Here is a 23,239-nt window from a genome sequence, read left to right as displayed (position 1 = left end):
GTAATTTTAGTAACATCTCGCCTATTCAATGTCGCCAAATATACCATTTACTATTCATTCGTGCGATAATTAAACGACGACGAATTAATTGTATTCTCGACAATAACGCTCAATTCCGAGAAATGCTGTAAAAAATTTGCATTGTTATTCTCTTTTTTCTTTCTCAGTTGTCGAATCGACCTCTGGCCGTTTGTCGTTTTTTCGCGCGCTTTCTGTACGCTTATTTGTGCAAATTGTACGAGCACAGGTACTACTGTAGTAAGTGTTGCTTAGCTGTTAGTTCGTCGTCCATTGCTGGTCATCATTCACGAGTGACCATTTATCTATCAATCAATCAATCAAAAGCTCTATTGTTTACAAGTATTACAATATAGGTAAACCTATATGAAAATACTTGTACATAACACTCGTGATCCTAGGATAGGGCAAAAGCCTCCCCCAGCCTGCACCATTTTTTTTTTTTTTTTTTTTTTTCATCTTGGGCAATCCTTTTAGTCCGGCATATGACAATAGGAGTAATTGCACCCCCCCCCCCCGCCGATCATCCGGGACATCTTTTTTCTTAAAGAGGACAGACATCCTAAGGAACATTTTAAAGCAAACTTGCCCAAAAAAAAAGTTGGCCTTACTTACAAAATGGCGGCCATTTTGATTGACAGGTCAGCCGAAATCGCATGTTTTGCGTTTCAACCTAGGACTTGCACGAAATTTTTCAAACCTTACAAAGGTAGATCGAAAGATCATGCAAAAATTCATCACCTGTCAAAATTTTAAGTGCTAAAGTGCGTTTTTTGATTTTTGGTGAATTTTTGAAAATCCAATTTAGACCAAAAATGAGGGGAAAAATCAAAATTTTGCTAAATTGACCACGAAAGCTGAAATTTAGGATATACTCTATTTTCGACATGCCAAATCGATTGGAAACGGTTTCAAACCGTTTTGAGCAGTTCTGGAGCCTCCAGCAGATTTTTGAATCTCGAAATTCCCACAAAATTTCATCAAATGGAGATGGAAACGCGAAATTCATTCTGCAAACTAATTTCAATACGCTACGAAGTCAGCTACAGGTAGAGTTTGAGTCGTTTTGGAGCCTCCAGCGACCTTTTGAAAATTACTGGTGCCTCCAGTAGATTTTTGAAACTTGAAATTTCCCCAAAATTTCATCAAACGGAGATAGAAAGTCAAAGTTTACTCTGCACTCCAATTTTAACACCCTCTGAAGACGACTTCAGGTGGGTTCAGCTCATATGGGAGCCTCCAGCGACTTTTTGAAAACTACTGGAGTCTCCACAAGATTTTTGAAACTTTTTTCAACAAAATTTCATCAAATGGAGATGGAAAGCTGAAATTTACTCTACGCTCCAATTTAACACCTTCTGAAGACGACTTCAGGTTGGTTCAAATCATGTTAAAGCCTCCAGCGACTTTTTTGAAAATTACTGGAGCATCCAGTAGATTTTTGAAACTTGAAATTTCCCCAAAATTTCATCAAACTGAGAAGGAGAGTCGAAATTCATTCTGCAAACTAATTTCAATACGCTATACGAAGTTGACTGCTGGTGGATTTCAAGTCGTTTCGGAGCCTCCAGCGACTTATTGATAGGTTGTACCTATGGCGTTTTTTTGGAAAATTGAAATTTCCTAAAAGTAGCTGGGAGCTTCCAAACCATTTGAAACCACCACGTAGTCTGCGAAGTAAATTTCAGCTTGCCAACTCCATTTGATAAATTAATGTTGCGGGAATTTCAAGTTTCAAAAATCTACTGGATGCTCCAGTAATTTTCAAAAAAGGCGCTGGAGGTTCTAAAATGACTTGAACCCACCTGAAGTCGTCTTCAGAGGGTGTTAAAATTGGAGTGTAGAGTAAATTTCAGCTTTCCATCTCCATTTGATGAAATTTTGTTAAAATTTAAAGTTTCAAAAACCTGCTGGAGGCTTTAGGAATTTTCAAAAAGTTGCTGGAGGCTCCAAAACGACTTGAAATTCATCTGCAGTACTTCGTAGCGTATTGAATTTAGTTTTTAAAATAAATTTCAGCTTTACAACTCCAATTTGATGGAATTTTGTGGGAATTTTGAGTTTCAAAAATCTGCTGGAGGCTCCAGAACTGCTCAAAATGGGTTGAAATCGCTTCCAATCGTTTTAGCTTGTCGAAAATAGGGTGTATCCTAAATTTCAGCTTTCTTTGTCAATTGGGTAAAATTTTGATTTTTTCCCTCATTTTTGGCCTTAATTTGATTTTCAAAAATTCACCAAAAACCGAAAAACGCACTTTAGCACTTGAAATTTTCACGGGTGATAAATTTTTGCATGATCTTTCGATCTACTTTTGTAAAGTTTGAAAAATTTCGTGCAAGTCCTATGTTGAAACGCAAAATCTGCGATTTCGGCTGACCTGTCAATCAAAATGGCCGCCATTTTGTAAGTAAGGCTAACTTTTTTTTGGGCAAGTTTGCTTTAAAATGTTCCTGAGGATGTCCCCTTTAAGATATAAGATGTCCCGGAGGATCGGCGGGGGGGGGTCTCAATTACTCCTATTGTCATATGCCGGACTATTTGGAATTGGAAGTGGCGATGAGTTGGTAATTTCCTAAAATTACCCTTCCACCTAGCCTTCTGTTTCTCATGTCTTCTTGTTGCTGTATCGAACCAGAAAGTGACTTTTTGTGTCCATCTGTTATCCCTTAATCTAGCCACATGACTCCCATCCCTTTTTTCAGATTTTATCAGTTTGACTGCGTTCCGATTATCAACTGTGGCTTCATTTTCAAAGGTTCTTTTCCAGTTATGTACTCGTAAAATAAAAAGCGAAATTTTTCAACACACGTGTCCTTCCAACTCTCACCATATTTATCTACTTATATGAAATTTCGTAAAGCGACGATCCAGAATAAATACCTGCCCACCTGGGTCAAATCCACGCATAATGGGAATGGCGAACTATTCAGACTCGTTCTATGGAAAAGAATTGGAGAATTTGAGCGAAAGAATTGAAGGGAAGACTTCAACCTTTTTAGTGACGTAGGTGCTATAGGTAGTAGGTTAAGACACGAAAAATGAAACGAGATGAAAATAATCAAATTAAAGGAAAATTTCTCGAGTTCGGATTACATCGCAACCTGTTACTACGTAGGTTAGGTGATAGGTATCTACGAGTTTTTTTTTCTGATAGTGAGTAGGTAGATAAGTATATCGAATAAAAAATACTCGAGACACGCGCATTAAATAATGTGGATCTCTACTTAATACGCCAACAAAAGATTATTAACACGAATCGTTTTATTTGCCGGCAAAAATATCGAATTTTCCCCCCTAAAGATTGGTAGGTATACAAAATATCTTATTTACTTGTACCTACCTACGTTCTGCTCTTTATTGTCTCAACTCTCGAGTGATGAATTAAACGAAATTTTACTGACGACGTATGTATTGTCGTTTGTCGCGTTCAAATTTCATTAATATGTGACGACGCGACGTCCATAAAGCGATGTGACATTCTATGTACATTAGTAATGGGTGCTCTATCGTTTACTTTTTCGCTCTTTTTTTGTACTCTGGTATGTAAAAAAAAAGTACCTAGGTAGGCACGCGGTATAAGTATTTATCGTGTTTGAACAACTTTGTTATTTTAAAATTTTCAGCACGCCCAAGAATCATTTACCATAAAAATTTCTTTCCCATAATTTCTACACTTTGCTAAATAGACGCCATTCTGATAGTGCAGCGTAAAAAGACGCTATTTATCAAAATATCCTACGCGGGGTATACGAGTGTCGAGTACTCTCGAACTCGTAAATCTTTAACAAAATAGCTCGAAATGTTTAAATTACTCGTAGATACATCGAAAAGCTCTACCCTCGCGGTATTATCGTAACTTGAGGGAATTTTTTAAAAAAGCCTATACCTACTGCCGATTCGGGCCAATTTTTTAAATTCATCTTTATAACCGTGCTGGAGTAATTTTCTTGACCGATCGATGAATTTTTATAAGTTTTCTCCAGCTGGGAAATTTTTATCACCAGTGGGGTACGAAATTTCGCAAAATTGCTTCGAATTTCATTGCTGACCTACTTTCAAGAGAGAGGAAATTCATTTTCCATCGTTTAAAAATATAAAATAGTCAGATTCGTTCGTAAAAAATAAGGAACCTGTTCTTCCTAAACGTTTCATTTTTCCCCTCAAAATTCAATTTCTGAAGCGCAATTCAATTTAAAAAAAATTATCCGAAAAGATCATTATCGGCACCATCGCCTTGGATTTTCTTAAATAATCGAAAAAAATATTCGTTTGCGATCACCTGACGAGGAATTTACGCGTGTTATTCTGTCAGCACCACACATAATGATGCGTACTTACAATCAATTCACTCTTCTCGATGCTGACAACCTTGAGAAAAAATTGCTCGAAATTCGCCGACTAGGGATTCGATATGCTCGCGATATTGCTGTAGGTAAGTAGATAGAGAAGTACACGCAAAAGAGAAAGAGGAGGAAGGTATGCGAGAATTCTTTGACGTGAGATTTTATTAATAAGCAATTAAAGCAGATTTTCTGTTTTTTTTTTCAACGTACTCGCGTATAAAATTCGCGAAATACCTTCCTTTTTGAAAGAAATCGAGAAAAATACGAGCAGCAGGTATTTTCCAGGTAGGTACTGGTATAACGTGACGTACCTGCCGATAAAGTTGCGACGTAATATAGGAATTTTTCATTATTGTCGAAATGAGAAAGAAAAATCAAAATTGGAAAATATTTCTAATAAAAATGACGATGCGATATCATCTGTTGGAAAACATCAAACGTTTCGAATTCGGATTATTAAAGCGAAGCGTCGAGTTGACGTAGTTGGTATTTTCAGTTTCGAGATTTTTGGAAACTGTGGAATTCTAAAATTAATCTTTCGGCTGATTCGAGCCGTAGATCGCGGGTATTTTTCGTTGAAATTCAATTTTTCAATTAATTCGAGACATGTGTCATTCGTCGTCGTATGTCTACTCGTATGTACTCGTATCAACTCGTTCGATGTATTTTCACGTCATGTTTCTTTGGTACGATTTTATGACGTTTGTAATACATTCGATATAGATTTGTTGACCCTCGAGTCGAACGAACGACTCGTTCTATTCTGTTTTATTCTCCAATTTCTTTACAGCTTGGTTAATTAGTTCAACGTGCCTTCGATGCATCGTACAGCACGAGTAGGTACTTATTATTTTTATGTTTATACCTACGTGTAACGTACTGGTGCTTTTATTATTCTAATTCGTTTGATTTTTATTTTATTCGACCTTCGAATTATCATTTTGAGTTTTTAAAATTATTCTCTACTGTTATCTTGCCAAAGACTATTGGGATTCCTATTTTAGGAACCTGAAAACGATTCAGTAGCTCAAATTTGAATCATCTTATATAGTCCGGCATATGACAATAGGAGTAATTGCACCCACTCACCACTGATCTTCCGGGACAACTTTTTTCTTAAAGGGGACATCCTAAGCAAAATTTTAAAGCGAACTTGCCCAAAAAAAAAGTTGGCCTTACTTACAAATGGGTGGCCATTTTGATTGACAGGTCAGCCGAAATCGCAGATTTTGTGTTTCAACATAGGATTTGCACGAAATTTTTCAAACTTTACAAAGGTAGATCGAAAGATCATGCAAAAATTTATCACCCGTGAAAATTTCAAGTGCTAAAGTGCGTTTTTGGTGAATTTTTGAAAATCAAATTTAGACCAAAAATGAGGGAAAAAATCAAAATTTTACCAAATTGACCGAGAAAGCTGAAATTTGGGATATACTCTATTTTCGACATGCCAAATCGATTGGAAACGGGTTCAACTCGTTTGGAGCAGTTCTGGAGCCTCCAGCAGATTTTTGAAACTCGAAATTCCCACAAAATTCCATCAAATTAGAGTTGTAAAGCTGAAATTTATTTTAAAAACTAAATTCAATACGCTACGAAGTACTGCAGGTGAATTTCAAGTCGTTTCGGAGCCTCCAGCGACTTTTTGAAAATTCCTAAAGCCTGCAGCAGATTTTTGAAACTTTAAATTTTCACAAAATTTCATCAAATGGAGATGGAAAGCTGAAATTTACTCTACACTCCAATTTTAACACCCTCTGAAGACGACTTCAGGTGGGTTCAAGTCATTTTAGAGCCTCCAGCGACTTTTTTGAAAATTACTGGACCCTCCAGTAGATTTTTGAAACTTGAAATTTCCCCAACATAAATTTATCAAATGGAGTTGGCAAGCTGAAATTTACTTCGCAGACTACATGGTGGTTTCAAATAATTTTGAAGCTTCCAGCTACTTTTAGGAAATTTTAATTTTCCAAAAAAAATGCCATACAACCTATCATTAAGTCGCTGGAGGCTCCAAAACGACTTGAAATCCACCAGAAGTCAACTTCGTAGCGTATTGAAATGAGTTTTCAGGATGAATTTCGACTCTCCATCTCAGTTTGATGAAATTTTGTGAAAATTCAAAGTTTCAAAAATCTGCTGGAGGTTTCAGGAATTTTCAAAAAGTCGCTGGAGGCTCCAAAACGACTTTAAATTCAGCTGCAGTACTTCGTAGCGTATTGAAATTAATTTTTAGAATAAATTTTAGCTTTACAACTCCAATTTTATGAAATTTTGAGTGGATTTCGAGTTTCAAAAATCTGCTGGAGGCTCCAGAACTGCTCCAAACGGGTTGAAACCGTTTCCAATTGATTTGGCATTTCAAAAATAGGGTATATCCCAAATTTCAGCTTTCTCGGTCAATTTGGTAAAATTTTGATTTTTTCCCCTCATTTTTGGCCTAAATTGGATATTCAAAAATTCACCAAAAATCGAAAAACGCACTTTAGCACTTGAAATTTTGACAGGTGATAAATTTTTGCCTGATCTTTCGATCTACCTTTGTAAGGTTTGAAAAATTTCGTGCAAGTCCTAGGTGGAATCGCAAAATCTGTGATTTCGGCTGACCTGTCAATCAAAATGGCCGCCATTTTGTAAGTAAGGCCAACTTTTTTTTGGGCAAGTTCGCTTTAAAATGTTCCTTAGGACGTCCCCTTTGAGAAAAAAGTTGTCCCGGAGGATCAGCGGTGGGGGGGGGGGGTGCAATTACTCCTATTGTCATATGCCGGACTAATACACTGAGAAAAATCTCATTAGTAAAAATTACTGGAAAACGTAGAAAAGGAGACCTCTGGTCATTTTTTTGTAGTATTTTCTACGTTTCATGGTACGTACTACATACTAAGAAATATAGTAAAAATTACTTTTTCTACTACATTTTTTAGTTGTAAGTATGTACTATAAAATGTAGTAAATTTTACAAAAAGGGTGATCAGAGGGCCACTTTACTAAATTTCACAGTAATTTCTACTAAACAGTTCTTTTAGTGTAGGTTTTCAAACATCTGACATGAAAAAAAAATGCAAATTCCAAAATGATCCTGTAGGTACGTCTATGTACTATATGTACTTATAAGGTTTGCAATCCTTTTGGATAAGCATGTTTTCGAAGCTTCTTGAGAACGTAGTAAATTGTTGAAAAACAATCAGATTCCTTGAAATACCTCGAAAAATTTGAATTGTTTTTGCGGTTTTGCCAGTCTCAGTATTTAATATCAATTTCTACGATGCCTATCTTAAAATTCGTAATAATTTCGAAACATTTGCGTTAAATTTCTATGTTTTGGATGATTTTTACGATCGAATGATTGGCCTCTATTTTAAAATTGCTAACACAATTTTTTTCTTCGTGTGCATTTTGGTGTTTTTTTTTGAATGGTATTTAAACGAACTGTAGCCGCGACAATTGACAATTGGCTTATTTTTATGCGTGACACAAAACTGGAAGCCTTTAAAAATAAAAATGTAGACATTTTATTGTAAAAAAATGAGAAAAATACGAATACAATCATGCAATTTTTTCTATACAAGCGAGTGTATTTTTCTAGAGAAAATTCGACTAATTTTATTATATAGGTAGCTTGCGAACGCTTTCTCATAATCTATTCACATTTCGCAGTCTTTTCAAAAATTTATTCCGTTTACGTTTTGGGCTGAGAATGTCGCGAAAAATATTCCAATTTTTTACGGCGAATTTACGAAGTATAAAAAAGGATAAGACGAATGACGATAGAAGCACGATGTACCAGTTAGAGAAACCAAGGTTTTTTCTTCATTTTCTCTCTGCCGAGCCTATTTTTAACTCGAGAAAATTTGCATTTCAAAACAAACGATAAATTCAAAACGCATCGCAGTCGCCTTGGATTTCATCATATTCACAAATTTCGTGCTGCACCTCGCGTCGTCGCTCTCGCTGCCCTTCTTTTTGTACACGTAGGTACGACTAAGAATTTATAGCGTCAGCGTCATTACTTACTTACCTACCTACCTACCTACCTGCCTGCCTGCCTGCCTGCCTAGCTAGCTATTCTATGTAGATAGAGGTACACTATACGTATGTAGAACAGCTTTAAAAGTTGGATTTTCTCGTATGTACGTAGACGTAGCTGCGACACGACGCCGACGCCGACGACGAGAAGTTTGATGGCGTGCTTTGAAATCAGCACATATAGAGCTCGGCGAATGTTGCCCAAATTTAAGGAGGATTAGAGTGACGAAAAAATTGCATGTTTTGGCGTAGATACGTGTCGGGTAGAACTTTCGAAATCCCTTGGCGTGTTTTCGCGGTTTCGCGGTGGGTGGGTAGTGGGTACCTCTACCTACTGCGGTATTATTTTACGAATTTTCTTTCACCGTGTGTAGGTATGTGTGTAAGTTGAGCGTATAAAATGCGAAATGAGAAGCGAAGTGCGTGTGTAGTTTGTAAATTTCTTTGGTGCTATGGTTCGTATACCTTTCGGTGGGTATATTGTGTAGGTAACTAGGTATACGTATGTAGTACTACTACTCGTATTTATCTGAGGTAGGTAGCTTAATACGTATCTACCATACGTTCTTTCAAGATGCGTCATGAGTCCTCCGTGCTTCGCGTATTTAGCTGCGATAAAATGTTGAAATTAATACAGTGCAAAATCTGGGCTCCGGTGTTTGTCTTGCGAAATAGAGAAAAATGTCTTTGAAAGATTTCATTATTTTCATTTTTTCTGGACTAAGTATACAAATGGTTTGCTATTACGAGTGTATTAACTCGATCGAAGAGACTCCTGGCACGACTTCTTTTTTAGACTCGAGGGATGATTAAAAAATACTAATAAAATTATTTCAAATTCAACATCTTCAGGAAGGAGGCAATAATTTCTAGAGCTTTCCTTGCGACGAGTAATTTTTTTTACGAAAAAAAACAAACGTGAAAATTCAGAGAAAAAAAATTGACAAAAGAGTCATTCCATGTCAACTCAACCAAAAAAAATGATTTTGAAAGTCATGTCTTTCGATTTCGCTCAAATTTTTTTACAATATCTACCCTCCCAGTAAGTAAGAAAGCCGCAATCAGTTTGGTCCCAGCCCCCTCAGGGGGCGGGTGGGGGGCTTCCATTATTTTCACATTGTCTCGAGGTACTCAACTTCAGCAGACCGTTCCTCCAAAACTATGATACTTTGATCAAAACTGATTTCACAGTTCGAAAGGGCATTGAATTTTGAACTTTTCAAGTATTTTGATATTTTCAAAAGTTGAAAGTTGAACTTTCAATTTGAAAGTTGAACTTTCAATTTGAAAGTTCAAATTTCAAAATGGCGCTGTAAGCGGGAGCTACCATTTAAAATTTTGAAAAAATTTCCATAGATGTACATTTTGATATTTTTTCGAAATAATTAGACTTCGAGATGAAACTCTTGCCGGAGGGGGAGCACCCCCACCCACAATTTTGGGTGAAACTTTCGAAAGAAAATCTGGGGCATGTGATATATCGAATTGTATGTTTTCGGCGATGCTGAACACGAATATGACGTTAGATTTTTGATAGGACCCCATCCACGGCCCCCAGCACCTCCCCAAAGTGGGTAAAAGTTCAAAAAAGTGTTTTGTTCGTGCGGCACATGGAATAATATGTTTTTGGTGACGCTGAATACGAATGAATATGACGTCAGATTTTTGATTGCACCTCATCCACGGCCGCCAACAATGTTTTTGGACTTTTACCTATTGGGGGAGGTTCGAGGGCCATGGGTGAGGTCGATTTAAAAAACTATGGCCATATTCGTGTTCAGCGGGCTGCCATGCAATTGCGCCAAATATACCCTGAATTGCGCCGAGTAAAAAAAATAAGCATACCAGCAATTGCGCCACATAAAGAAATGTGTTTATGGGGAATTGCGCCAATCAAAAGAACGAATCTTCCCGACCCTATGCTCACACTACGGACTGTCAGAAGTAATTTTGGTGTAAGTACTTGAAAAATTCGTTCTTATATTTGTAATTAGGTGTAGACGTAGGTATAGGGGCATGAGGTAGTTATTGCCACTGACCTGTTTGCTTTTCATTTTCAAAATTGAAATTTTCAAAAACTCAACATTTAAATTCTAAAATTTTGAGCAAAAAAAGAAATAAGTTTTCAACGATTACATTGTTTTTCACTTCTTTAAATACAAATTTTTGAAGACTTTTGACCTCGTTTCGCTCAGACCAATTCCAATTCCTACCTCTTTCCCAAACTAAAAAATTTCATATTCAAAACTTCCATAAATTCAAAAGGGAAAATTGCAATTTTTTAATAAGCTTTAATGTGAGTGAGTATTATACCTACATCAATTATTGGTAAAATTATCCTTTCATCTCGTACTTCATTTTAGAAAATGCATCATTTTATTCTACAAAATTGGCATTTTTTCCTCACACTGATCGGAAAATTTTCAGTCACCCTCCCCCACCCCTCCTGAAAAACCTCTAATTTTGTTCCTGTTTGTTGGACTTACTTTTTACGACATTAGGAGGTAGAAGATTCTGGAGTGGATGAATAGATAACTTATGCGACTGAACGATTCATTCATATCTTGTTCGTTTCGCATTTTCTTAACTCGGCGCAATTGCCAGTATACTTTTATGAACACCCGGCGCAATTCCGGGTACACGATTTTAGTGATTTGGCGCAATTGCAGGGCTCCCGTTCAGGGATATCGAAAACATACTATTTCATGTGTCACACGAATGTTACCATTTTTTTTTGGGTTACCTCATTTGGGGATGTGCAGGGGGCTGTAGACGGGTCCAATCAAAAATCTGACGTCATATTCGTGTTCAGCGTCACCAAAAACATATTATTCCATGTGTCGCACGAACAAAACACTTTTTTGAACTTTTACCCCCTTTGAGGAGGTGTTGGGGGCCGTGGATGGGGTCCTATCATAAATCTAACGTCATATTAGTGTTCAGCGTCGCCGAAAACATACAATTCGATAATCACATGCCCCAGATTTTCTTTCGAAAGTTTCACCCAAAATTGGTGGTGAGGGTGCTCCCCCTCCGTCAAGAGTTTCATCTCGAAACCTAAATATTTCAAAAAAGTATCAAAATGTACATCTATGGAAATTTTTTCCAAATTTTAAATGGTAGCTTCCACTTACAGCGCCATTTTGAAATCTGAACTTTCAAATTGAAATCTGAACTTCCAAATTGAAAGTTCAACTTTCAACTTTTAAAATTTTCAAAATACTTTTAAAAAGTTCAAAATTCAATGCCCTTTCGAACTGTGAAATCAGTTTTGATCAAAGTATCATAGTTTTGGAGGAATGGGCTGCTGAAGTTGAGTACCTCGAGACAATGTAAAAGTAATGGAAGCCCCCCCACCCGCCCCCTGAGGGGGCTGGGACCAAACTGATTGCGGTTTTCTTACTTACTGGGTGGGTAGATATTGTAAAAAAAAATTTGAGCGAAATCGAAGGACATGAGCCAAAAACGTTGGTTGAGTTCACATGGAATGACCCAAAAAGTTAGCAGTTGTCAAAAAAAAAACGTTTCTTTTCGCAAGCAACAAAGGCACATAATATGTGAATGTACTTATGCCATAAATCACCGAGGTTTTTGTTTTATTTATTTTTTTGGCTGAAAAAACATTAAAATCTTCAACTCTCTACTCGTAATTAGGGGAGCGTAAGATGGAATTCTAGCCAAACGAAGAGGTCAGGTCTTACCTATATTTTATCTGGCTTTAAAAAATTCCAGTGTCATTCTACTCGTATCAGAATCTCAGAGACAATGCTACAGCTGCACGTATTCGTATTCACATAATCATCGTTTTGGGAGTACCTCTACCTACTTCTCGTATTACGCTGACGAGCTTCGAGCTTCGAGCATCAGCAGGTAGCTGAACGAAAAATGATCGCATCTTTACCTTGACATTGAAATAAGATTCTATCTCGTTCGAAGAAGAGGACGGACGTCGCGTCGCCTGATACCTACGTAAATTCTCAAATGGGCAAACGCTTCATTTTATACTTTGTCAAATGGATCCTTTTCGTCGCGAGGTGGCTTTTGATGTAACGTATCGAGTTTCCTTTTTTGTTAGTTTTTCACGTTGCGTTGTTTGTGTATTGTAGGCACCTACATATGGCGTGGTTTTCGTCGATCTCAAACAACATGGAACCATTCCAAACTTAAAAACATAAATTTTATTTTTCAAATTTATGGTCTACAGACGGTCATCGTTGAACGTCCTCGATACTTGAAAAAAATTGAACAAAATTTTTATCCTTTCATGTGCCTTATGTTCTGAATCTGTACATGATTTGTACCACACCATGTACGTAGTAGGTAGGTACGTAAAACGTTTGAGTTTTCAACGAAGAAATCGAAAATTTAAACGAATTTTTATCCTAATCATCGTAGTCATCATCGTAATTCTCATAACCGTAATTATCTTTACGCGTGTTATAAGAATAAAGAAAAATTTCATTAACGACGGGCTCGGGCTCGGGCTTTACGGCGTTAAATTTTAAATAAATTATCGGTCTCCGGTGCAGCGTTGCTCCATTAAAACCACCGCCACGACGACGTTCTAATTAATTTTGTTCGAGGAATTTGCGGGGTGCGTCGACGACTCCTCTGCTGTTGCTCTTACGTCCTGCCCAACACCACGACCATGTAGTCATTTTCGTAATTGAATTAGGTATCTCTTAAAGGTATAGAAATTTAATTTCGGCAAAACTACAACGCAGCAACACGCCGTCTCGCCTCGTACATACCTGTATCTTTTTTCATCGACTAATCGCCCCCTCATCACCCTCTTTCTCGGCACCATTTTTCTCCTTCGCCGGAGAGTAGAAATTTTTAATTAGGTAGCTTCGACGATTAAATCTCCGCACTATCTTAAACTTTTCGCTTTTATGCTTCGTAATTGAAACATTAAATTTTTACTCGACTTATCCAAAGTTTTTAGTCTTACGGAGACGATCGCAGTATACGTATACCTACCTGCTTAATACGTGTCATTTGGCTTTGTGTTGAGACCTATTTGTCTATTGGAGAGATGTGCAATTCAATTTCAGAGTCTGAGAGACGAGATTTCGGTATTTTTACTTTTACACTCCCCTTATCCATATCCACCTTGTAGCCTATATTTTCTACTTCACTATTCACTCTAAAAGAAACAAAGTCTAATACCTTTCTGGGCGCATTTGCATATTTTATTTCGCGGTATTTTACTCGATTCCGGTGTGAAATTCAATTCAACGTAGAATAATTTACTCGACGAAATTTTTCGAATGCTTTTTACCCCTCTGGCGATGCGAGTAAGACATTTTTACTGCGCAGAACTGAGGATTATTATCGCCATTACTATTATTATTATTATTATTATTATTATTATTGTGAATTGAAAAAAAAAATGTAATTAAAATTTCATTTTTCATTAATTTAAAAGCGTCGTTAAATAAATACTCGGTAAAAATGAAAGAAATGGTGAAAAAAACTAGAAAATCTGAGCGTTTGAATTTTTTTACAATTTTTTTTTTTAATCTAGAGAAATTAAAAAATAATTTTCAAACGTAAATTGAGAAAAAAAAACATCTGTTCCAGTTTCAACTCGTATTAGGATTACGACTGCGCCCCCTCCCCTCTCCCCGTTGTTGGAAATTTCGCCAGTTCTGATGAAACTTACTTAGGTACACTAAGTAATTGTTGCTACGAGTATAACTATCATTTATACTCTGGGTTTTTCCCTCTTTGAAAGCTCCGTCTATCTATACGCAAGAAAATCAACATGGTTTGGGAAATAGAGAAAGGTTTTTTCTTGAGAAGAGGATTGAATAATTCTGACACAGAAATACTAAAAAACTTTTGGATAAATTATATTTTTGTATTTTTAAAATTTTTTCAAGGAGGCGGAAGCGGAGGGGGAGGGGGTCTCGCACGATTTCATTATTCGAAGTTGGACGACTAAAATTTTCGGGGAATTTTTTTAGATCTTTCCTCTTCGAGGGTTCTGGTTTCAAAATGTTACTCGCATCCTTGACGTAACTACATACGTATGTAGTGCATCGACTACATCCGTTGTATATGAGTAGAAAAAGCACTGTTTTTCTACTTGTAGATAACTTGTGTGGCTAGATAGTACATAACCCAAAGGCCAAGACATCCCAAATGAAGCTAACCATGTAGTAAACATCTTGCGTATAATACAGATCACATGAAACAATTCGGGTGTTATTGTCGGCTAAAGTCGTCCCTCTTGATGCTTGGTTGATTGCGCCTTGCTCAGAGGGTTCTAGGTAGGCAATAGAGCTGTACCACTCAGCTAATAGGGTTCAGTACACGTTGGTACACGTCCTCATAGGGTACATTGCCACTTCCTACAGTGGTATCCTACTCCAAAACTACACAAAACATCACACGTTTTTCTCCGTCACGACGCAGTCAAAAAGCCACTTCAACCTCCGTACTATGGCCCGTTCAAAGTATTGCAACGAAACGATTGTTCGAATTCACAGCAATGCCTTTTGGCCTGAAAAACACTTCCTCAACATTCCAACGGTTCATACACTCGATACTCAGGGATCTCGACTTCTGCTACTCATACCTCGACGATATTTTGGTAGCCTCTGACAATGAACAACAGCACTGTGGCACCTTCGAGCCCTATTCAAACGACTAGAAGAAAATGGTCTCGTTATCAAACAAGAAAAATGCATCTACATCCGTTGTGTGGCCAGATACATATATAACCCAAAGGCCAAGACATCCCAAACGAAGCTAACCATGTACTGTAAACATTTTGCGTATAATACAGATCACATGAAACAATTCGGGTGTTTTTGTTGGTTGATTGCACCTTGCTCAGAGGGTTCTAGGTAGACAATAGAACTGTACCATTCAGCTAATAGGGTTCAGTACACATTAGTACACGTCCTCATAGGGTACATTGCCACTTCCTACAGTGGTATCCTACATGTACAATACAAAGTATCTAAAGTTGAACCAATAGAACGCGATGATATCGAGTCATCGCCGTCAAACGTTCACAACCCGATGTTCTTTTCGAGTTTGTAAATTTACGACGATTCTACGCGATGGCACCCAACTGCCTCTAGCATCATCGCATCGGCCTATCGGCTATATCGTGTATAAAAATCGACGCAAAGGAATAAAAGAGCCGATATAGGAAAACGAAACGGCTGCGGATGTACATACATAAATACGTACTCGTATAAAGCCACTTCGAGCCGATTCTATTCAAAATGCCGTACGTTGTGCGACGAAATTCTTATTCATAGCTTTTGTTATCTTAATAAAAGCGGAAAAGAAAACAAATATCTCGAATAATGGTTTGTTGGTTTTTCTGTTTCTTTATATTCCGTTGCCCAATTAGGCTCGAATCCAGAAATCGTGTAAAATGGGCCAAGTCGTCGCGAAAAAAAGTACTTAGCATCGTCGTCTGAATCGATGTCATTTGTTCGGGGCGATGCGATGTGTTTTTCTTGATGCCGCATTAACATAATCATACCCATTATCTACGAGTGCCCGCTACGCTACCCTACCCTACCCCTCATGAGCGAACTTACTCATATTAGCCATGCCACACAGAACGCGTGCGCCTTGTTTTGACATACGCGTACCTAGCACGTACTCTATACCCAGCCCCACTTTCGAAAGTCGTCGCAAATAATTAGGTACATATTTGAAAAAATTTTCAACTCTGTTCTGATTAATGATAATAAAACTTGAAATGGCAGCTTCGCATTTTTCACGTTTTGAAATATGTCGTCTCGTCTTGTCGTATTCTATTAGCGCGAAAATACACGAATACGGCGAATATTTGGCACGATGGCTGTCATCTTCATCGGTCCAAATGTGTAGGTCTGCGGGGTACCTACCTCTACCTACTACCTATTTCCAACGTAACGTATAACGTAGTAGCTAATTAGAATCAACTGATTTTGCAATTTATTTATGGTAGTCGACTCGGTGTACTACGAGTACGAGTCGTTTTACTCTACAAAATGGTACTCGTAAATGGTTTAAAAATCCCCAAACTCGACGAAGGTGGATGACGCGTGACGTCACGAATGTCAATTTTACTCGGTGACGGGTGTAATGCGATTTATTTTCGCGCGAATACCGAGCGAAGAACAAATAAACATTCTCGGTCGTATAATTACTTTCGAATAAACTCATTTGAAAAACGCCAGCAGTTGAGTAGGCATAAAAGCTCGCGTAGGTCGAAGGCGAGAGTCATTTTTTGAGTTTACTCGAACCTGCTAGCAAAATTTGCGAGCTCAAAATCCCATCGTGAAAATATTCCATTCGTTTATTTTAACGAGGCCTTAGCCTTGAACGGTGCTCAAAAAATTGACTCTCGTTTGTTTGTGTTTTCGCTTCAAGTTGCAATAGGTAAACTTGTAAAACGATGAAAACTTTTCATCAAATAAGGAATTGAGCAGTGCTTTCGCGTCCCTCAGCTGCTGTCAGAATCACGCCACGCGCCAGTGTCACAAATTATTGCTACGTAATTTTTCCACTAATAATCTACCGGTACCCATGTTCTTTTTGATTTGATGCTTTTTGTGTGGAATTTTAAATTCCTCGATAAGGTGATTATTTCGATCTTTCTAATGCAAAAAAAAACATTGCGAGCATCTGAGCATATGAGGTTTTCAATTTTCTCCATGAATTTCAAATGTGTAGGGATCAAAAATGACTTAGCGCCTTAATTTTGTCGGATGGTTCAATAGTTTTAAGCCACTGGCGTATCAAGTAATAATTCAAGAATTAATTTTTTGATTTTCGAATTGACGAGAAATACATGTATTTGGTTCTTCCGGAGCAGTTTGAAATTATTTTGAAAAATTTGAAACTTGCTAGAAGCTTTACGTACCAAAGCTTCTTAAAGCCATTGTCACGGAATCACGATGAGTCCCGAAATTTTTTGCGCCATAAAATTGCTGACTTTTGCACCCCCCCCCCCGATCCTCCGGGACAACTTTTTTCTTAAAGGGGACATCCTGAAGAACATTTTAAAGCAAACTTGCCCAAAAAAAAATTGGCCTTACTTACAAAGTAGCGGCAATTTTAATTGATAGGTCAGCCGAAATCGCAGATTTTGCGTTTCAACGTAGGACTTGCACGAAATTTTTCAAACCTTACAAAAGGTAGATCGAAAGATCATGCAAAAATTCATCACCTGTCAAAATTTCAAGTGCAACAGTGCGTTTTTCGACTTCTGGTGAATTTTTGAAAATCCAATGTAGGCCAAAAATGAGGGAAAAAATCAAAATTTTACTAAATTGACCGAGAAAGCTGAAATTTGGGATATACCCTATTTTCGATATGCCAAATTGACTGGAAACGGTTTCAACCCGTTTTGAGCAGTTCTGGAGCCTCCAGAAGGTTTTTGAAACTCGAAATTCCCACAAAATTCCATCAAATGGGGATGGAAAGCTGAAATTTCTCTACACTCCAATTTTAACACCCTCTGAAGACGACTTCAGGTGGGTTCAAGTCATTTTACAGGCATCTTACTGGGTCACTTTTATAGTGACTTGGTCACTTTTTTCACGAAAAGTCACTTTTGGTTACTTTTTTCATCAAAAAGTCACTATTGGTCACTTTTCTTCCAAAAAAGTCACTTTTTTGATTTTTTTTTTTCGTTTTTTAAACAAAAAAAAACGTTTTTAATCCAAATTATCTTTTTTTTACTCATTTTCGAAGGGTTTTATGCGAATTTTCTTTATTAAACAATTTCAGAATATTAAAAACACAAATTTTTACTTTTCGAAACATCAATTTTCGATAGCTTTTGCCCTCGCTTCGCTCGGGCTTGTTTTCTTTTCTTTTTCAAAATGAAGATGAAAATTTATTTTTTTAAAAATCAAGTACTAAAGCCAAAAAACAAATTTCTCACAAAAAAACATCGTTTTTATGCCTCTCAAAATAAAAATTTTCAAGAGCTTTCGCCCTCGATTAGGCCTATGGATAGTCGAAATTCATTCTGCAAACTAATTTCAATACGCTATACGAAGTTGACTGCTGGTGGATTTCAAGTCGTTTTGGGGCCTCCAGCGACTTTTAGAAAGGTTATATGGCGTTTTTTTGGAAAATATAAATTTCCTAAAAAATAGCTGGAAGCTTCAAAACCATTTGAAACCACCATGTAGCATGCGAAGTAAATTTCAGCTTGCCAACTGCATTTGATAAATTAATGTTGCGGGAATTTCAAGTTTCAAAAATCTACTGGAGGCTCCAGTAATTTTCGAAAAAGTCGCTGGAGGCTCTAAAATGACTTCAACCCGCCTGAAGTCGTCTTCAGAGGGTGTTAAAATTGGAGTGTAGAGAAATTTCAGCTTTCCATCCCCATTTAATGAAATTTTGTGAAAATTTAAAGTTTCAAAAATCCGCTGAAGGCTTCAGGAATTTTCAAAAAGTCGCTGGAAGCTCTAAAACGACTTCAAATTCAGCTGCAGTACTTCGTAGCGTATTGAAATTAGTCTTTAGAATAAATTTCAGCTGTACAACTCCAATTTGATGGAATTTTGTGGGAATTTCGAGTTTCAAAAACCTTCTGGAGGCTCCAGAACTGCTCAAAATGGGTTGAAACCGTTTCCAATCGATTTGGCATGTCGAAAATAGGGTATATCCCAAATTTCAGCTTTCTCGGTCAATTTGGTAAAATTTTGATTTTTTTCCCTCATTTTTGGCTTACATTGGATTTTCAAAAATTCACCAAAATTCGAAAAACGCACTTTAGCACTTGAAATTTTGACAGGTGATGAATTTTTGCATGATCTTTCGATCTACCTTTGTAAGGCTTGAAAAATTTCGTGCAAGTCCTATGTTGAAACGCGAAATCTGCGATTTCGGCTGACCTGTCAATCAAAATGGCCGCCATTTTGTAAGTAAGGCCGATTTTTTTTTGGTGCAAGTTTGCTTTGTAATGTTCTTTAGGATGTCCCCTTTAAGAAAAGAGTTGTCCCGGAGGATCAGTGGGGGGGGGTGTGCAATTTTACTCCTATTGTTATATGCCGGACTATTAGGTAATTGATGAAAAATCAGCTATCGTATCGTAAACTTTACAGAACGGATATCATACGCTTACGCCATGATTATCACATTTATTTAGAGATGTAAAAAAAAAATTTAAACTGAAAAAGTAAACTGGCTAAAAATTTATACCAGGCAACTTTGCGATTAAATAAAGCTCGCAAAATGAGCTAAGTAGTAAGTACATACATCGCACACTCTTCATCTACATTTGGCAATTAAAATAACAATCTCGACGTTTATTTGGACGCTATAAGCTCGCTCCGGCCTGTGGTCGCATCGTCCTCGAATCGTAAAATTTCGCAATATTATAAGTTGACCGCCGAATTTATTCGCAACAGCCGGAGGCCGCAGCTATAATGCATACATAAAAATGAAAATGATAAACCTTTTTCATTCGGTGTAGCCTATAGACTCGATTAACATGCAAAGCTACATACATTCGAGTTGGATTTAAAGATAGAACGAAGCGCGCGAGGTGATTCGGGCGAGGGTGGGGGTGAGGAATGAAAGGATTTATGATTCGCCGCATCGTATATGGACGAGGTTTTCATTTACAGTTTGTGTTGACGAAAAATCAATACGAACTCGACGTTTAGGTATATAAAAACGTACTGGACGTCGCGTCAGCAAAAAAAAAAAAAAAATTGCTCGTACGAGTACAATTCGTTAATTAAACGACGAATGAACGAAATTACCTGCGAAGATGGTTCGTGCAGCGAACCGCAGCCCACCGATTGTGATCATTAAGACTACGAGTAGAACTACGTTCGGTAATGAGCTAATTTCGTACGTAACGTAAGTGTGAGTATTCGTAATCCAACGGAGCTAAAATGAAATCAGCGTAGCCAAAATTCTAGTTGATCTTTTGACAGCAGAACCCTGCACCTGCCTTGTACTGCCTAATCCAGCTTCTAGTTCACACGAGCCGAATGTACGTATACGTACGAGTAATGGGTAGGTAATTTAGGATACTACGTCTCGCGCGTCGCAACCGATCATCTCTTCGACCCGAGACCCGAGACTCGGTTAGAGTAATTTTCAATTCTCGGAAACAAAATTTTCATGGCACACTTACGAGTGGTTTCATTTGTAGTACACGTCGTGTTTTCGGAATTTCACCACGTGACAAAAATATGCAGCCAACGCCGTCATACAGGGTGTCCCGTGAAGCAAAATTGGAGTGGTCAAAACGAAAACATTGAGCGGATTGGACATCGAATCTTTTTGGATGGGAGACATGTATTTTTTAATCCACGCAGACATTTTGAGTAAAAACGAAAAATACTCGTAGACGAACAAGCATCGAAAGTACGTCAGTATCGTTGTAAAATTCCATAAAATGAATCCAATTTTTCAAACTTTGAAACACATTACAAGTGATTTCCATTAATTGCCCCATCAACCATCGTCGTTAGGAAATTTTTTTGGCAAAATCTTGGCACGAGTTTATTACTCGTAGATACCTGCACACTGCGCAGGAATTGGAAATTAATACCGGGCACGATGGCGCGGTTTTAATTAGCGTGTTTAATATTTGAAATGGGTTCGCTGTGCTGGTTGCGTACTCGAGTATTATGGAAGGAATAATTAGACGCGTCACGAGGTGTAGGTAAGGTATGCTGTAGCTATAGTGTATGGTGTGTAGTATGTAGAACCCTTGCTCGGTTAAAGATAAGCTCTCGACGATGGCTCGTCGGGCTCCGGCTGCGGCTGCTAAATAATTGCAACGTGTTACCGTACAGCCATTGTTGTGTAACTAATTAAAAAGCCTCGCGTTTACGCGTACAGCAGCTACGCTAACTCATACCCACCTCCATATTTTATCTCAATCTCGATGGAACGAGCGATAGATGCGGCGAGTAGAGGCACCAACCACCCACCATTTACCTAAGCCGCACTGATGAGTTTCGATTTACAAAACTTATCATATCGTAGAAATTTGAGCTTAAAAATTTTTCTATTTCGACGAAAAGATTAGCAACAGAAGTATTACTCGAAAAAAACCAGCGCAATAAAATCTACAAATGTTTGATAACTTAATTCAAATTTGGGCCGAGACGAGAAAAAAATCAAAATTTCAGAAAATTGACCTGGAAAGCTGAAATTTGGTTTATACCTCATTTTCGACCTCCCGAGTCGATTAGTGACAGTTTCGAGCCATTCTGGAGCCTCCAGCGGATTTTCGGTTTCTCCAGTTCTGGAAACAACGTTGTTGGTAAATAGGGTGAAAATGAAATTAAGAATCTTACATATAATTTCGGTGCCGTTCCGGTTCAAGTTCAAACTTTTTTTCAGGGTTATTTTTGAAAAACACGAAAATCCGCTGGAGGCTCCATCGATACTGTCATCCAATCGACTCGGCAGGTCGAAAATGGGATGCAAACTGAATTTCAGTTAAACGATGATTTTTTTCATTATTTTCAAAAATGATCACTGTAGAAAATTTTGAATTTGAACCGACACAAAAAGATTCTGATAATTGAAAACACCAAAAAATGTCCTTCTCTTTCAAATTTTCTAGTTCTGTGTCAAAATTTCTCCACCTGCGCCATGATATGTACGTATTTAATTGCTTTTAGAAAAATAGTATACATATATAAGAGCCAGGAGGCTATACTTGTAATTTTTCATCATCCAAGGGAGGGGGGAGAGGATTCAGTACTATTCGCACGAATAAATAAACCGGAAAAAAAACTTTCAAGTCAGCCTCGTTTTCAAACTTCAATCGTGAAAAATGTTCTCAAAGTTTTGAAACATTCGAAAATTGGTCTTTAAAAATAATCACTAGATGTTTGGATTCGTTAAGATGCCGCATCGTGAAAACTCACGCATTCGGAATAATTCGCACCGAACACTCGGAGTGCTGTTTGTTTGGTACATAGAAAACTTGGTAAATTGATACTGTACCTATTTGGTTAACCTTTTGCTTCGGCTTGGCGTAAATAGCCTATGAAAAGTCTGAAAACGTGCTCGCGATTCGCCCAAGGACGCGATCCAACCATCTAACTAGTGAGTTCTTGTTCGAGTACCTACTTTGTGCAATCCGAGTCTTATAAATTGTCATTTTGTTCTGCAGACACGACGCCGGCGCCACGCCGCGTCGCACTGTGTCTGTATGCGGATTTTTTCCAAGACAGATTTGGCAATTTGTTTCGCTCAATTTGGCAAAACGTCAGCGTCAAAGAGCTCTATTCAGGCAGGTGCGTTTACGACATTTAATCTGGGTAGGGTAGATGTGGTGGTGGTGGTGGTGGTGGTGGTACCTTTAATAATGGGCGTAGATAAGTACCTACATATTATCGATCGAATCAAATTGAAATCCAAATTTCGTAGTCGTACATTGTACATTTATGTGATTTTCTCTTTATCCTTTGCTGGCATATCGTCGTTGATATAGAGGATAAGATTAAGGTCAACGTTCAATTCGCTTCGAGTCGTTCGTCGACCCATTTTTACGAAATGCTGTTCTTTTTTTCTCTTAGCTCGTCAACTCCATACTTATGCACATTTATAAAAATGCGTCTTCGTCTATACCGACCAAGACTCGTGTTTCCGTAGAATAAGTTCAACGACTGCCGAAAAAAGAGCAAAAACTTGGATTCGATTATTTTTCGCGACGAAAATTAAATTTTGTTAGGTAATGTAATGTACCTTACCTAGTATTTGTGTATTTACGTTACTCGTACATACCCATCCCCTCGTAAAAAAAAAACCCCAGGGTGAAGAAAGGTAGGTATCATAAGTTTTCGGTTTGTTTGAAAGTACCTATGTACGATTTTTTTTTAAAAATAATACTGCACGCGGATAGG

At 37.7% G+C, this 23,239-nt stretch overlaps 1 protein-coding gene across 8 annotated transcripts in view; it reads left to right on the top strand.

The window, feature by feature from the left end:
* Positions 1-23,239, top strand: part of dnc (phosphodiesterase dunce) — a 474,861-nt gene that overhangs the window by 364,364 nt on the left and 87,258 nt on the right. The window lies entirely within an intron of this gene.

The sequence above is a fragment of the Planococcus citri genome, chromosome 3, assembly GCF_950023065.1.
Source record: "Planococcus citri chromosome 3, ihPlaCitr1.1, whole genome shotgun sequence".
Lineage (NCBI taxonomy): Eukaryota > Metazoa > Arthropoda > Insecta > Hemiptera > Pseudococcidae > Planococcus > Planococcus citri.
Note: the sequence above shows the minus strand (reverse complement) of the source record. Positions and strands in the feature narration are given on the sequence as shown.